The sequence below is a fragment of the Rousettus aegyptiacus genome, unplaced genomic scaffold (genome assembly GCF_014176215.1).
Source record: "Rousettus aegyptiacus isolate mRouAeg1 unplaced genomic scaffold, mRouAeg1.p scaffold_m13_p_5, whole genome shotgun sequence".
NCBI classification, from domain to species: Eukaryota; Metazoa; Chordata; class Mammalia; order Chiroptera; family Pteropodidae; genus Rousettus; species Rousettus aegyptiacus.
The window spans coordinates 18294351-18310183 of NW_023416308.1; the positions used below are offsets into that span (position 1 = coordinate 18294351).

General features: G+C 37.5%; 1 long non-coding RNA gene across 7 annotated transcripts in view; it reads right to left on the reverse strand.

The window, feature by feature from the left end:
* Window positions 1-15833, reverse strand: part of LOC107502439 — a 56157-nt gene that overhangs the window by 8745 nt on the left and 31579 nt on the right. Inside the window, exon 1 of one of the 7 annotated variants that reach the window (XR_001594991.2) lies at window positions 13838-14751. The exons of 5 other annotated variants lie outside the window; for them this stretch is intronic. This is a non-coding gene — a long non-coding RNA (uncharacterized LOC107502439). Of the gene's footprint in view, window positions 1-7872; window positions 14752-15833 lie in introns of those variants that run through there. One more of the 7 variants, XR_001594989.2, reaches the window with a different exon arrangement.

A 15833-nucleotide genomic window follows, 5' to 3' on the forward strand; every position in this document is an offset into this window, starting at 1 on the left:
TATGTAAAACAAGGAAGTGAAAGTGTTACAGGTTGGGAAGAGAAGACTAGATTACTTTTAAAGTAGGTTAAATAAATATGCATAATCACACACAAAAATAGAAGTTAAGGGTTATACTTCCAAACTATTTAGTAGACAATAAGCAAATTTTAAAAATCTTAATTGAGCTAAAGGAAAAGAAAAAGGAATAACAATAATCATTTTAAAAGCAGGATGAATATAAAATAAGATGACAGAAAATTACCCTAGTCATTATAAATGTAAGTGAACTAAACAATTAAAAAGATTGACATGAGGATATGCCACATATTCTTTAAAAAACATATTTGCTGTCTGGAAAAAATATACCAAGGCATAAGGCCCTGAACTGGCTGACAATAAAAGGATCAGCAAAATAGACTTTAAAGTAAAACATAAAAACAAAAGATTCATATTCTAATGTTTAAAAAATACTTAGCAGAAAGGCAAAATTCTAAATTTGTATACAGCTAACCATATAGCTTAAAAATTCATAAAGTAAAAACTGGCAGAACTAGAAGTTTGGAAAACTACACTGTCATAATGGGAGATTCTACCCTCTACTCTCAATAATTGGATGAAGCAGACCAAAATTTAGAAAGCACATGGTAGGCTTAAACGAATTTAGCAAACGGGCTTATGAAATAGAGAACCTGGTCTCAGACAGTGAATCCACAAGCACACATGGAATATTTTATGAAGACAGGCCTTGTGCAGGCCACATAGCAAGTCTTGGCAAACACTCAGGAATCGGTATCATCGCCACCATTTCTGCTTACAAGCTACTTTCAGGACATACATATATAGTATAGAATAGCTTAAGAATAAAATTAACTTTAAATTCCATAAAAATTAATGGGATGCAGTTAAAGTGGCATTTAAAAAAAAATGTACAGCCATCAATGTTTATATTCAAGCGTAATATTCAAAATACATAACTGCGTGAGCCCCAACCAAGGGCTGCCTGTCCTAAGCAGCCAGTGCCATGATACTAGCGTGTAGTGGCGTAAGGGAAAAATAACCACTGAGCCAGGCGACCAATTCAAGAAGTTAGCAAAATAGCAAACCCAGAGAGAAAAGAATAAGAGTCAGAAAATTCACAAAAGGCAATATAGAAGATCAAGAAAGGCAAAGTATCAAAAAGACAAAATATACTAATTTATGGGAAGGGTGATCATTTTTGTGGTGGAGGGGCATGGGAGAAGCAAGGGAAGGAAATGTGGATTATAGCTTTAGATGCAGCAGAGATTAAAAAATAAAATACTTAGAATGTTTTTATGCCCATATGTGTGAAAATACAAAATAATATGGGTTAGGCATACATAGTTGAGGTATCTAGAATGCATGGAATGGCAGACCTCAAATTCAGGAGAATGGTGCCATTGTCAGGGAGAGAAGAAAAGGAATCAGAAGCAGTATATAAATGACTTCAACTACATAAACTCTACTTTCTCACATATAGGAATTATTTGATAATGAATGAATGAATGGCCTGGACAGAAGGCAGCTCCAGCCTTGACTCCCTGTCCCCTCCCCCAACAGGCGGCCCTCCCTGACCTGTGTGTGCAGTAGGGCACCTCAAGTTCCCACTATGCTAAGAAGGTTCCGGCTAGGCACACATCCCCAAGGCATATCACTAATCATCTCACAGAGCTACTCGGTGGCCTGGGCTTTCCTCAAAATCATGGCCCACCGGATAAGGGTCAGATCTGGACCTTAGAAATGGTATTTCACTTGTAGTGTGACAAAGCTGTCGGGTGGTGGGGAGGCTGCTGGTGGCAGGGAAATGGGACACACACGTACTCCCGTGTGTTCCCAGCTGCCCAGTGCATTCAGTCATTGTGATGTGGGGCTCATTTGTTACTGCAGCCCGGGTAGCCAGATGCTAGGTTGGTGGGGGTGGGGAATGAGACAAGCAGGGCAGGTGTGGGTAACAGTGAGAAAAAGGAGAATGAATGAAGAGTATTACTAGCAACGACATGACAATAAGTTCAATTATATCAACTTTTAGAAAAGATTATTAAAAGTCTGGTGCAAGAAAGAAAACTTAAAAGAAATCAAAGCTCATAATACTAAAATGGTAATCAGAATTCCTTGCCCTTTACCCGACTCTCCAAAAAACTATAGGCCCAGATGGTTTTACATGTATTTCACCAAACTTATAGGGCCAGTTGATCTCTTATCTTTTCAAATTAAGAAAACATAAAAATAAGATATCCAAATAATCTAATGATGCTTTTCTTAAATTTAAGACCACTAGATAGTATGAGAAAACAATAGGCCCATTTCGTTTATGAACCTAGACATAAAAATCCTGAATAAAATACTGGCCTTAAAATCCCTGTATTTTTAAAAAACTAGAAAAACATGATTGAAAGTGGATCTACGTGTCGATTACAAGAGCATTAGTCTGCTGAACACACATGTGCTATTCCCAAGGGGTGGGAGCCCTAGGCAGCACCTATAAACACGCTCACATATGGAAACTAACAAGCATTAAACTATGGAGAGCATTACTACCCTGAGGGCTGCGGTGGCCAAATCCTATGGTTCACACAGTAACTAGACAAGAAACAAATCTATTATATCCTATTATAAGAACAATGAAATATGTACATTGGTGTAATGGGAATTCCAAGCCGTTCTACCATTTCTTAAGAAACAGTATAAGAACTATATACCCTGATACCACTGATAAAGTAGAAAGTGGCTTTAGGACAACAATCTATAGAGCAAATCTAAGGACACAAGGTTAACACAGGGCTATGCAGGATTTATAAGCACAACAGTGTGGTCCCTATTACCTTAGGAAATACAATTTATGTTCTCTGTTACTGCTAAAAACTGCATACCCAATTATGAATACATGTTTTGTTAGATGTTTCCACGGAAGGAGAGAATGATCCTTAATGAAGATGTGGTTATGTGCTCGAGGACCTCAACTGACAATAAAACACAGGTACAAGCAGGACTACCCTTAGCTACAGCAGCTGCTTTGAATATTAATATTCTAATGCTTTATTTATAGTTACTTTGTTTTGTTGTTTTTATTCTCAGAATTTTTGGACAGGCACTGCAGCTTGATACCTTTCTCAATTTAAAGCCTTTCTTCAACTTTCCCGATGAGCATGCATGCTTACAGCCTCTAATACTACTAAATAATGGCAAACAGCAGGGAACTGACAGGCTAATGCTGTATCCACTCCAGCAAATGAGGCCAAAACATCTGGATCCAAATACATTAAAAGGACATGTTGGCATTAAGGAAACATTTTGCCTCTCAAATGAATTTACACCCAATCTCAAGATATTTATTAAATTTCTAGCAATTGTGAAGTCGAGCTTCAGGGAACAATAATATTCTTAAAGGAATAAATAGTCTCAATACATTTCTATTAAATAAAAAATTTTACACTTCTAAAAGAACTGTAAATCCCAGCAGAACTCAGTGGCTAGCTACCCTTACAGTTAACTGGGACAGGCAAATAAATTCTAATCCACCTAGTAGTATTTGGTCAAAGTCTGTCTTTTTATTTATTTATTTATTTTTCATATACAGAGCTCTCCGAAAAATAATCATTTACTTTTTGAACCAAAAATGTAAAAAGCAGTTCTTATTTCAAGTCATTCATTTCACATATATTTGCAGAAGCTTTGTTGAGATTAAGAGAATATAGCCAGTAAAAAATAAATAAGCAGGAAGATAAAATAGATGTTAAAAAATCCATAAAATAAAGATGGTCCACTTTCCTTAATTAGATGCCATTCTCTCCTGTATTACACACAATTCGAACAGGCTGAAGAATAAAAATGCCAATCATTGTGCCCCTCCATACCATGCCCCCCCCCCACCTCTTCTAAGGACCACCTTGGCCCAGCTCCGAGGGATGACCACCGAGGCAGCTGTGTTTCTGTGTACGGACCTAACTCCTGGCTGAGCTGACTACGCCAGAGCAAAACGACCAATCCCGTGGGAAATCAAACCTTTGCGAGAAGTCCCTGCAATCACATTCCTTTTTTCATGAATTCAAACCCAGGAATCTTGACTAGATCAGGTCTTTGCAGCTAAAGTGAAAGCCAAAAGGTAATGATGGAAACAGGTCAGTGGGGCCAGCGTGGCCACATGCAAGCCAAAGTTGCAGAGGTGCAAAAACTATGAGGGGAGGAAGCCAGCATCAGAGACGGGTGAAAAGAACAGAGGCAAAGGCAGCTTGAGAAAGACGACGACCCTCAAGCAGCCGAGTTTCAGGCCACTCGTCAGGTCCATGTTTAGCTACTTGCCGCTATGGATGTTTGAACCTATTGTATAACAGAAAAGTTAGAGGTGGAGTGGGAGGAAGGCTGTAGCATTGGGCAAATTGAAGAAAGAAGTGACGGCAAAGGAATACACATATATGATTTGGTTAACAGAAGAACATACAAAGTATGGCGGTCTGAGGCCACACGGGGAAAGGCCGGTACGGGAGCCCTGAATGGAATCGACGAGGAGAGAAATCCCGCGTTCCTGACGGCTGGGGCTTGGCCTGGGCTCCGCTCCACGGAGCTCTGCTCGCCAGACCACTCTCACTTGCCTGCTGAAGGACAGCATGCCAATATTCTCCCCTTCCTCTCCCGTCACATTTTTCCTCTCAAACAAGTCTTTCCTATCAGCACATAAATACGCTGTAATCTCTCAAATTAGCCCCATGTCCCCATACGGCGAACACCCCATTTCTCTGCTCTTCTTTGAGAACAAAGCTTCTGACTGGTCTATCTACTTTTTGCCCCCAACACAAGAACAGCTATATCCACATTGCAGAATCTAAGGGTTACTTAGTTCTCTGCAATGCAATACAAAGGATACGGCATCACTTATGAGGCACTCTTGAAAAAAGTTTCGTGTGCATTTAATTAAGCTTTTAAGTATGTGCATATAACTTTCACTGAAAATGCAGATTATTAGAACGAGTTATACAACACCATGAGAAAACCACGAGGCAAGCCCAGAACATGGGGCCACCCGCCCACGCCACTCCACACAGTGCTTTTCAATACAACTTCTGCAATGATGAATATCTGTGCTGTTCAACACAGTAACCACTAGGCACGTGTGGCTATTAAGCAACCAAAATATGGTTAGTGTGACCGAGAATCTGAATTTTATTTTAAAGTAATTTTGATTTATTTATATAGTGGACTGGCCTGGTCTCTTAAGCCAATATTAGAAAGAAAAAAATAGAGACTAGGTACTTTTCAAGAACAAAAGAACTTTAAATAAGAGGGATCACAACCGAGTGTAAATACAATTAATTGCATTTCTAGATATTAGCAACAAACACTGGAAAACAAAATTAAAACCAATTCTGTCTACCATTATGTCAATAAACATAAAATTGATTAAAACACACTGAACTGTACAGTCAAAATGGGTACAGTTCATAACATTTGGATTACACCTCAACACAGTTGAAAAATACTTAGAATAAATTAAAGGTAAGACTTTTACTTTGAAAACTACGTAACACTGAGAAAAAGGCATAAATAGAGGGAGAGAATGTGTTCAAGGATGGAATATTCAACATTGTTAATATGTTAATTCTCCCCAAATTTACTTACAGAGTTAACACTATTGCAACCAAAATATCGGCAGGGGGAGAAAAAGGAAAAGAAGTTGCCCTCATACCTACTTTAAGGCTCCTGTAAGACTATGTGATTTTGACATATAAGAATTATGTCAGTGGAAAGAATCCAGAACTATATGGAGAAAAGAGCCCAGACATACATGGTCAACTGATTTTCAATAAAGGGTGACGAGGGAATTCAATGGGTGAAGGACACTGATATATGGTACTAAAACGACGACATTTTTTTGATATATGGTACTACGTATCATGTAGGGAAATAAAACCTCAACAGGTACCTCAAACCATATTCGAAAATTAATTCAAGATGGATCATAAACCTAGACATAAAAGTTGAAATTATAAAGCTTCGTACAGAAGACCTAGCTAGAGTCAAGCAAAGACTTCTTAAGACACAAGAAACACTAACCATAAAAAAGTTAATAAATTGGAATCTATCAAAATTAAAACTGTCTGGTCTTCAAAAGAAATACTAAGAAAATGATAAGGCAAGTACAGACTAGAACAACATATTCACAGTATCTTTACCTTACGAAAGACTTGTATCTGTAATATATAAAACACTTGCAATGCAATAATAAAACAGCAAACAATAAAGGCAAATGATTTGAATAGAAACATCACAAACGAATATATATAAATGATCAATAAACACATGAAAGTGTGCTCAGAATCATTAGCCATCAGGGAATGCAAATTAAAGTCACAATGAAAAAACATTTCCCACCTTTAGAATGGCTAAATTAAAAAGACTGACCATACTAAATACTGGTGAACATACAGAAGAGCTAGAACTCTCACACCTTGTTAGTGGGAGTGTAAAAATGATACAACTACTTTGGAAAAATGTTTGGCAATTTCTCATTAAACTTAACATACACCCAATTGTATGATTAAATATTTGCCTAAGAGAAATGAAGACGGATGCCTACACAGAGACTCATACAGGAATGTTCACAGTTGCCCAAACTGGAATAAACTCAAATGGCTATCAGCAGGTGAATGGATAATCAAATTTTGGTATAATCATACAACAGAATACTACGCAATAACAAGAAATAAATGGACACATACAACAACCTGAGTGAATATCAGGAACGTAGTGCAAAAAAAGGCAAACACAAAAGAGTTCACTCTTTATGATTCCACTTAAATGACGTCCTAGAATAGTCAAACCTAATTTTGGAGATAGAAATCAGGAGTGGTTGCCTCTGGGAAGAAAAGTGGATTGATTGGAAAGGAGTATGACGGAACTTTCAATGATGAGGGAACTGTTCCGTATCTTATCAGAGTGCACACATTTGTCAAAACTCATCAGATTGTACCCTTAAAGTTTATATACTTTATTGTGTATAAAGTATATAAAAAGCCCTAGAAGGAGGTGGGGGGTAGACAAAAATTAACAATCTGATTCTAAATCTTACATGGAAATGCAAAGGGGCCAAGAATACCCAAGGAAGTTCGGAAAATGAACAAAGCCAGAATTAAGCCCTATTATAAAGCTCTAATACTTAAGGCAGACTGGGTTTGCTGAGAGACAGATGAAGAAAACACAACAGAAAGTCCAGAAACAGACCCCCACACCTGATTTATGACAAAGATGACACTGCGCTACAGTGGAGAAAGAATGAACTTTTCAATAAATGGAGCCGGGTTGACTGGATATACATATTTTAAAAAATTAATTTTGACCTCAAACCACATACAAAAATCAATTCTTGATGGATTGTACATCTAAAGGTAAAAGGTAAAACTAAAAAGAAGTACATCTAGAAGAAAACACAAGAGGCTATAACCTTAAGGTACGCAAATGTTTCTTAAAACAATGTAAAAAGTAGTAACAATAAAGGAAACATTTGATAAAGTGGACTATGAACCACAGACTGAGTAAAGTAACAGTGGTGTGTGGTACTATAGACTACTACATGGCAGCCACATGTAAGAACAGAGATGAATTTCTCAAATGAAATGTTAAACAAAAGAAGCCAGACAGAATGGAGTATATGCCGTATGTTTCCATTTAGTATAAAGTTCACAAACTAGCAAAACAAATTTATGGTATTAAAGTTAGGATACTGTTTACTCTTCTGGCGGGAGACTGATACCTGCTTAATCTGGATGGGTTCACTTGGTAAAAATTTATCACACTGTACAATTACGATTTTTGTACTTTTCTCTGTGTTATATGTCAACATGTATAAAGTTAAAAAAAAAAAAGTCTGATTTTTCTCACCAGTCTTGTTCCCTCTGGTCTTCTACATCTCGGAAAAATGGCCACTCAGTCCAGTTGTTCAGGAAAAAAACAAAGAAGCCTCAATCAACTAACTTCCTTTCTTGTGTGCACCACATACAATCCACTGCAAACCTTTTGGCTCCATCATCTCTGCCACCCGCTGACTGGCCTGGCATCACTCACCTAGACTACTCACTGGTCTCTCCAGCTCCCACCCTTCTTCCCTTCGGTCTGTTCTCCACATGGCAGCCACAGCAAGTTTTAAAACACACATCAGCTTACCTTACCTGTTTGCTGCAAAGCCTTCGAGGCCAAAGCCCTTCTCATGCCTATGGCGTACTCTGAGATCTTTCACCCCTGCTCACTGCACTCCAGTCAGAGCCCTTCTTGCTGCTTCTTGGATATGTCAAACATGCTCCTGCCCAGGCCTAGGCCTCTGCACATGCTGCTCTGATACCCACATGGCTTGCTCACTGGCCTTCAGCCTTCTGCTCTAACGTCGCCCCTCGGAGACCTGCCCTGACCATTCTAAGCAGCACCACCCCTGCGATCGTGTTCTATCCCCTTTATTCCGGCTTTAGTGTTCTTCATAGGTCTTATTATTACATAGTAATATATTAAATAGTTTGCTAAGGTCCATTAAGATAGATATTTTTCTTTTGTTCATAACTACATCCTCACAACCTAGAAGAGTGACTAGCAAATATTTTTCAATGAAGGTTGTTGAATTACCAAATATAACGAGAGAAACATAAGACCTTCATGTAGAAAGTCATAAAGCTTTATGTAAAGATGTTAAAAAGAAAGATGAATTCTATTAGTGGACAGAAAGCCCAAATACCAAAAGGGTTAATGATCCCCAAATTAGTCTGAAAATCAGGTATAAGTCCAACAAAAATCCTGAGGTTTTCATAACATTTAACAAGATCTTAAAGTTTGTATGGCAATCCAAAGGCACTCATATAAAATTTGAGGGCAGAGGAGAAGTCTATTTTTGCTCCTTCATCAAGGATGGGCAAATACATGATGACTTCAGCAGATGTGAGATTTTGCAGCATCCTTCAGTTGTTTTCTGTAAACTACCAGCCTAAATATTGGTGACAACTGATTCTTTCCAGAGATTTTCTGTGGTTTCTGCATCTTCCTAACTCCCTGAAAGTTAGTGGCAAACCTGAGAGGTAGCGGTCACTTCCTCCACCTTTATTCCTCCAGTCCTGCCACTGTTTTTGTAAACACCCAGGGCTCCACACAATAAACCCATCTTGTTCGAAATACTTAAGGAGGTTTGTTTTCCTGACTGGACTGTGGCTGAATGAAAAGTTATGGTAAGTAAGACAGTGTGGTAATGATTAGCACAGAAACAGACAACCAGATGAATGAAACGGAAAGATCAGAATTAGACACACATTATAGAAATTTGCTATTATAGACATGAAACTGCAGATCAGTTTCATTGGTAGCTCATAGGTCAATAATAGTTCCTAGGTCAGAATATGAACTATTGGAACCCATTTCATAAGAAACACCCATTTCAAAAGGGAAAAAAGCAAATCCCTACTTCTAACCATATACAAAAATCAATTCCAGGTGAATTAAAGCCTTAAACGTGACAATAACTTTTATAAGCTTTACAGAATATTTTTATAATTTCAAAGAAAAGATTTCTCAATTAACACAAAAAGACACAGACCAGAAAGGAAATTAACTTCCGCAAATTTTAAGCTCTCTCCCTCATTCTGCGCTCCCAATACACTCAGAACAAAAGCCTGAGCTGGTTCTGAGCAAGGTACGTATCCAAAAGGAGAAGGAACATTGGTGGCCCAGGAAGATAACCATCCAGTCAGTGAGGAGGGTGTCCACATGGAGGAGTGGTGACAGTGGCCCCAGTGTGGGCCGTTGTGGCCTATGTGGGCGAGGGGAATATCTACCCAGGGCAGCGGTGGTGGAGGCAGTTTGAAGATGTGTTATATATGGTGGGATTGAACAAATATGTAAATATGTAAAGGATAATGAGAGCCAGGCTGCTCACTGTTGGAAAAGGAGTTACAAATATAGAAACGTTGAATGAACCCTATATGATGCTGGGCTGGTACTGGAAGTACTGACGTAAACTTACGGCTTCCATCTATCGATTTATGGATCAGTGATGGACAGACATACAGAGATAGTCCCTACCTCTGGCCGGGAGGGCCTGGCAGCAACGACACCCCTAAAGGAATGAAACACCTAACACGCAGATCTTGGCTTCTAAATACTATTCTCCATTAAAAGGAACAAGGACCCCTTGGAAAAGGGCTGATTCCAAGGGTGGAACACTCTGTGTATCATTAAGTTGAAAGCATGTAAAGGATGTTCGGGATGTGACAAAACGGCACAGATGACAACTTAAAGGAGCTCCCACTGGCCAGATCAGGTACGATCTGAATATCAAAGTAAATAATGCTAGTAACAAATTATATTGCACTGAACGAAATAGGAAATCATGAATCCATCCTGGTATTAAAAAATAAATAGACTGAAAGTCTGATGAGGAACAAGAGAGTTTCCATCTGTAGAAATTATATTTGGGTTATTGTTTTTTGTTTTGTCTTAAAATTAGCTGTTTCTATTTGAGTTTTTAAAAAGATTTTCCTCATCATGCTCCCGTTCTATCTTCTGGAACACATGACGTATACTTATAATTGTTGTTTTAACATCCTGTTTCTTTGATTCTATCATCTGTGCCGTCTCTTGTCAATTTTAAAAAAGCTTTCTACTCATTAAAGGTTATATTTTCCTACTTTACATCCCTGGTAATTATTGATTAGATGCTCGACACTGTAACTTTTACACTGTAGAGTGATGGATTGGAGGGGGAGGTGTTCCTTTAATTATTTTTGCATTTTGTTTTGGGACATGGTTTCTTGAAAACAACTTGAGCCTTTCAAGGCTGGCTTTTAAGCTCTGTCAGGTTAGGAATGGCCTCCAGACCAAGCTGACTCAGCTCCACCACCGAGGTGACTGCATTCTGAGAATCCACCCAATGCCTTGCATTATGATGAGGTTTCTCCACTATGGCTGCTGGGAGCATGAACTATTCCTACCCCTGTGAGCTCTACACATTGTTCTGTCTGTTTATTTACGGTGGTTCTATCCTCAGCCTCAGAGAGTCTCCCCACAAATATGCTGACGACCTGAGGACGACTCTGCATGTTTCCAGAGCTCTATGCTGCTCTCTCCTCCCTGACATGCTTTCCTGTGAATTCTAGCCATCCTGACCTCCCCAAATCCTCATCCTTGACCTCAACTCAAAGAGAACACTGAGCTTGTATGAGTTCCCCTTCTCTGTGATGAGGCCAGGAAACTCTCTGTCCAGACAGTAAGTTGGGGCAATCATGGGGCTCACCTCATTTGAGAGATCAATGTCTAGCATTGCCTAGCATCCAATGACTTGAAACTACCGTTTCCCATATTCTCTTCCCATATTCTCTATGAGTTTTGTTATTGTTTAAGACTGTAGGGGAAGTGTAAACACTGTTGATCCACCATGGCTGGAAGTAGATGTGGAGAATGGGATATTTACATTGTTTCAAAGTGCCTCTCTACAAAACTAACCAATTACAAAAAGAGTAACTTAACATAGAGAAGCCTGGCAGACATCATTCTAACAAAGTAACTAAAATAAACATCATCAGAAATGGGACAAATTGGAATCGTGTGCCACTTTATAATGAAGGTCCTTACTGGGTATACTGAGAAGATCACAGCATTATTTCTGTAATAGTCCTGCTAATTATAAGGAAACATCTGACAAACTCAGACTGGAAGACATTCTACCACACAACTGACCTGTGAACTGTATAAACATTTTGGAAAGTAATCTGATAACAATTACGAATGATATTCATACCTTATGACTCTGCAATTTAACTCATAAGTACATATGCTAGAGAAACTCATACATGTATACAAGAGACCTCCTGGAATGGCCATATGGTATTATGATATCAAAACATTTAAATCAACTTAAATACCCTCCAAGAAGAGAATGATGAAATATACAGCAATGAAAAAGAATGAGCTAGAGCTATGCATAGCAACATGGATAAATCCCATTAACGATGATGAGTAAAAATGATCTATTACAGATATGCATGGGAACTCTAACAGCAAATTTACAGGGAGGAGAGGATACAATCTGGAAGGAATATACCAGCAGTTTCAATTGTATTTACAATGTTTTATTTCCTAGGCTAGATAGCAGACATGGGTTTTCATGATGTTATTCTCTTTACCTTTCTTTACCTCTGAAACTTTTTAACTGAAAAACATTACAAATTCAAGTTTTAAAAAATTCCATATAAAGTAGTTAAAATAAAAACATTGCTAAAATAGTTTTATTTTAGCACACCATAGGTTTTCTGAAAAGTGTACGCATAAGGAAGTTGTACACAGATAATATCAGATAAACTTTCATTACATTAATAAATAATTTCCAAAACATTTGGCTAATTTTGACAGTGTAGCAAATGCTATCAATTTCATCTGGAACTTGATCACTTTGATATCTGTTCAGATTTGAAAAACTGATAAAGCTTTAACACAGCTTAAAAGACTGAGTGTCATGAATATTATCAACCATCATTAACTAGTAATAATATGTGGACTATTTGCCACGTAGTTGTAGACAGCTATATGTACTCAACTTCATCAAAAAAAAATTTTTAACTAGCCAACCAAAAGTTATATTTTTAATTGGGAGTCATGAACACTTATCAGATGAGGTACAGGATAAGAGTCTAAAGTTTCCTGTCAGAAGTCACAGGATAGAGCTGTTTCTTTCCCTGTCTTTGGGCAAAAACAACTGTTTGAAAAATTAAAAAACAACTCATTTAGGTCGGTTATGTGGGCCAAAAAGTGCTTACTTTGATTTTAATGAGAAAATGGATACAAAACAGAGTTGGAGCTGCCATCCCAGAGAAAAGGCCTTGCGAGTCTGGCTCCTTGTTGAGCCTTTGAAATGTCTGAACTGCAAAAAGCCTTTGGATTGGGTCAAACTAACACTGCTCTCCAAATAGCTGCTGGCAAAGCTCGCAGGAAAGCAGGCTGCCTGACTATGAGGACAAATTTAAGAACATTCTTTAGAATTAGGACCACCCTGTATAGGTAATAACTTAGCTTATTAGCACCTATAGAACTTCCTTCCTTTTAGTCATACAATTATTTCCCTTCGCTTTCTCATAAAAACACCTTGCCTTCACCCTATAATTGGGACATAATTTGAGTTTCTGTCTGAAGCTATGCCCCCGGATTGAATTCCTTTTGATATCAAATAAATGCTTGTTGCTGCTCACTTTGGGGCTTTTTAAAATTTTAGCTTCACAATATTAATCTTAAAAAAAAAAAAACAGTAAAAGTATTTATGTGTATAGGGTTCTAGAAATGCCAGTGACTTCACATCTGATTGAGTAGACACCAGATTGCTTTCTGAGATCATCCCAATTCCCAATCCTCTATACCCCATTCCTACCCAAATCCTGACACATAAAGAATCACATATGGCACTTTTCAAACTTTTAGAATTCACAGAAGGATGCTGTGGTTTCTACAGAAGGATGTGTTTTTGATATATCTTTCTGGCCATACAAGAGCATGTGGCATGTGGCAAATTCTTTTTGAAGAATAAGTTGCACAAACAGTGGCTTTTTTTCTTTGAAAATCTGTAATCGAAGAATTCTTTTGAAAGAAAATCCACATGCAATAAGATTTGCATAATGCTTTCTATATATCAAGAGAAAACTTTTTCAATATGTATATCAATTTGGGTATTCTTATTACAATAATGCATGCATAAATATATATACTTATATGTTCTTCATCTTCTAAAAAGGTTTTGAGGTTTTAAATAGACAGAATGAAACCCATCAAAACAAAAATGAGTCAAGTAATGAAAAGGGCAAAGGAAGAAAATAAGTGAGTTGCTTACATTAGAGGATTTTATGAGATTGTGCTCTATAATCATTCAGTTTCTGCCATAGGCTTCTCCCAAGGGCTCCTCCAAGCAGGGATGGTAAGATCAGCAGGCATATAGCATAGTGCTCTTCTGAGAAACTCTGAGTCCACATCAGCATCCACTCTCTGTGCTAAGAGACTTGGCCTGGGGCCTACACCCTGCTCCTTCTGGAGGCTTCCAGCAACCACCCCAGGCATCAAGGAATCATCAGGTGACTCCTCCCACACAAAGGGCCAGAGCTCTCTTACTCTTTGCTCTGTTAATTTTTTTTTAACTAAGGCGGCTTTGGGATGACTTCCAGAAAACAAATCTGGGGAGTCCCTGAGTCCTTGAGACCACATACTAGTTACTAAGCTACTGAGAGGAAGTCTCACCACTGCCAAGTTCTGGCCCTAGAGCTGCCCTAAGCACTAGACATTTATCATAAGGTTGAGGATCAAAAGGTCACTGAACATTTCCCACTTATTATTTTCTGGATTTTCTGTTCTTGCTTTTCCTTCTCTCCCTTGCTGTGCTTTGAACTCCAGGCAGAGGATTTTATGTTCATTGTAGAATGAACTGATGAAGGGGAATGGTAGAACTGTGAGGGCTTCCTGTTAATGTGACTCATAAACCTTAATGGTTTATTGCCCTGAAAGATATCCAATTACCACAGCTCTAATATCTTGCTAATCTTGTATTAAAAAGTTTTTTAAAGGGCAAAATGACAATGAGTATCTCCACTTTCTATTTTCTGAAAATCTGGCTGAATGTTAAAATGATATCATAAAGGTAAATTTGCAATTAATCAGGACTAGAATACGATTAACAGATAAACAAATAGTTCCTTCTTTTATTTTCCAGATAAGCTTAGACTCTCTCAGAGCATTACAGAATAATTTGCCAAAAAGCACATTTAAGGAAACATCCAGGATATTCTAAATGCATTAACTTGAGGATGTTAACTCTGAATTTGCTGTCTCCACAGTTCACATAAAAAGAAATCTTACTTAACTTGAGAATATTTCCTCGATCGATAAGAGATAACATTGCCCTTTGAAATAATAATCTACTCCTTTTTGTGAATCAAATTATGTTTATAAATGCATAGGTAGTAAGATAAAATATGCCTGAATCGAAATAACATTACTTTAATCCTATTTTTATTAACTAACTTCATCCAACTCTAATACTGTAATTATGGCTGAAAATTGACAATGAAAACTATTACATTTTTCTGTTAATACTCCTTTAGCACAATCAAACATCAAATAGTGGTTCCAGAGGTTGAATTTATCATGACTAAATGATAGAAACTGCCGTTTCCCTCAATATTCCCTAAAGGTAAAGAATAATCATCTAAATTTGAAATTATTTCTAGGTTACACTTTTAATACAGTAAAATGGCCCATGGACTTGGCACACTTTACTAACATCTAACAAAAAAACTGTTTTTCATTTTGAAGATATTTTTAAAGATTCTAAGTTTTGAATTACAAATATCCAGACTTGTTAAAAAGGAAAAACAAAAACATTTTAGGGTGGGAAAAGTTTCACAAGTTTCTTCTGTCTTGTCAGGCTACATGTTGCATATCCTCTTTTAGGATTAACTGTGTAAAATTAGGTACATTTTGTATTTGCAAATAAGATACAACATTACAGTGAAGAAAGGAAAACTCACCCATAATGCCACTATCACTTAGATAAAACTACCTTTAACATTTCCTGAATATTCTTCCAAATACTTTATCATGTAAAATATATCTAATCAAATTTACCATTTTATTCATTTTTAAGTGTATGATTCAGAGACATTAAGTTCATGTACACTATTATACAACCAGCATTACTACACACTTCCGGAAATTTTTCATCATCCCAGAGAGAAACTCTGTATCCATTTGTTATGAGTTAAGTTGTGTCCCTCAAAAAAAGAGACAGTGAAGTACTAATCCTAGGACCTCGGAATGTGACCTTGTTTGGAAGCAGA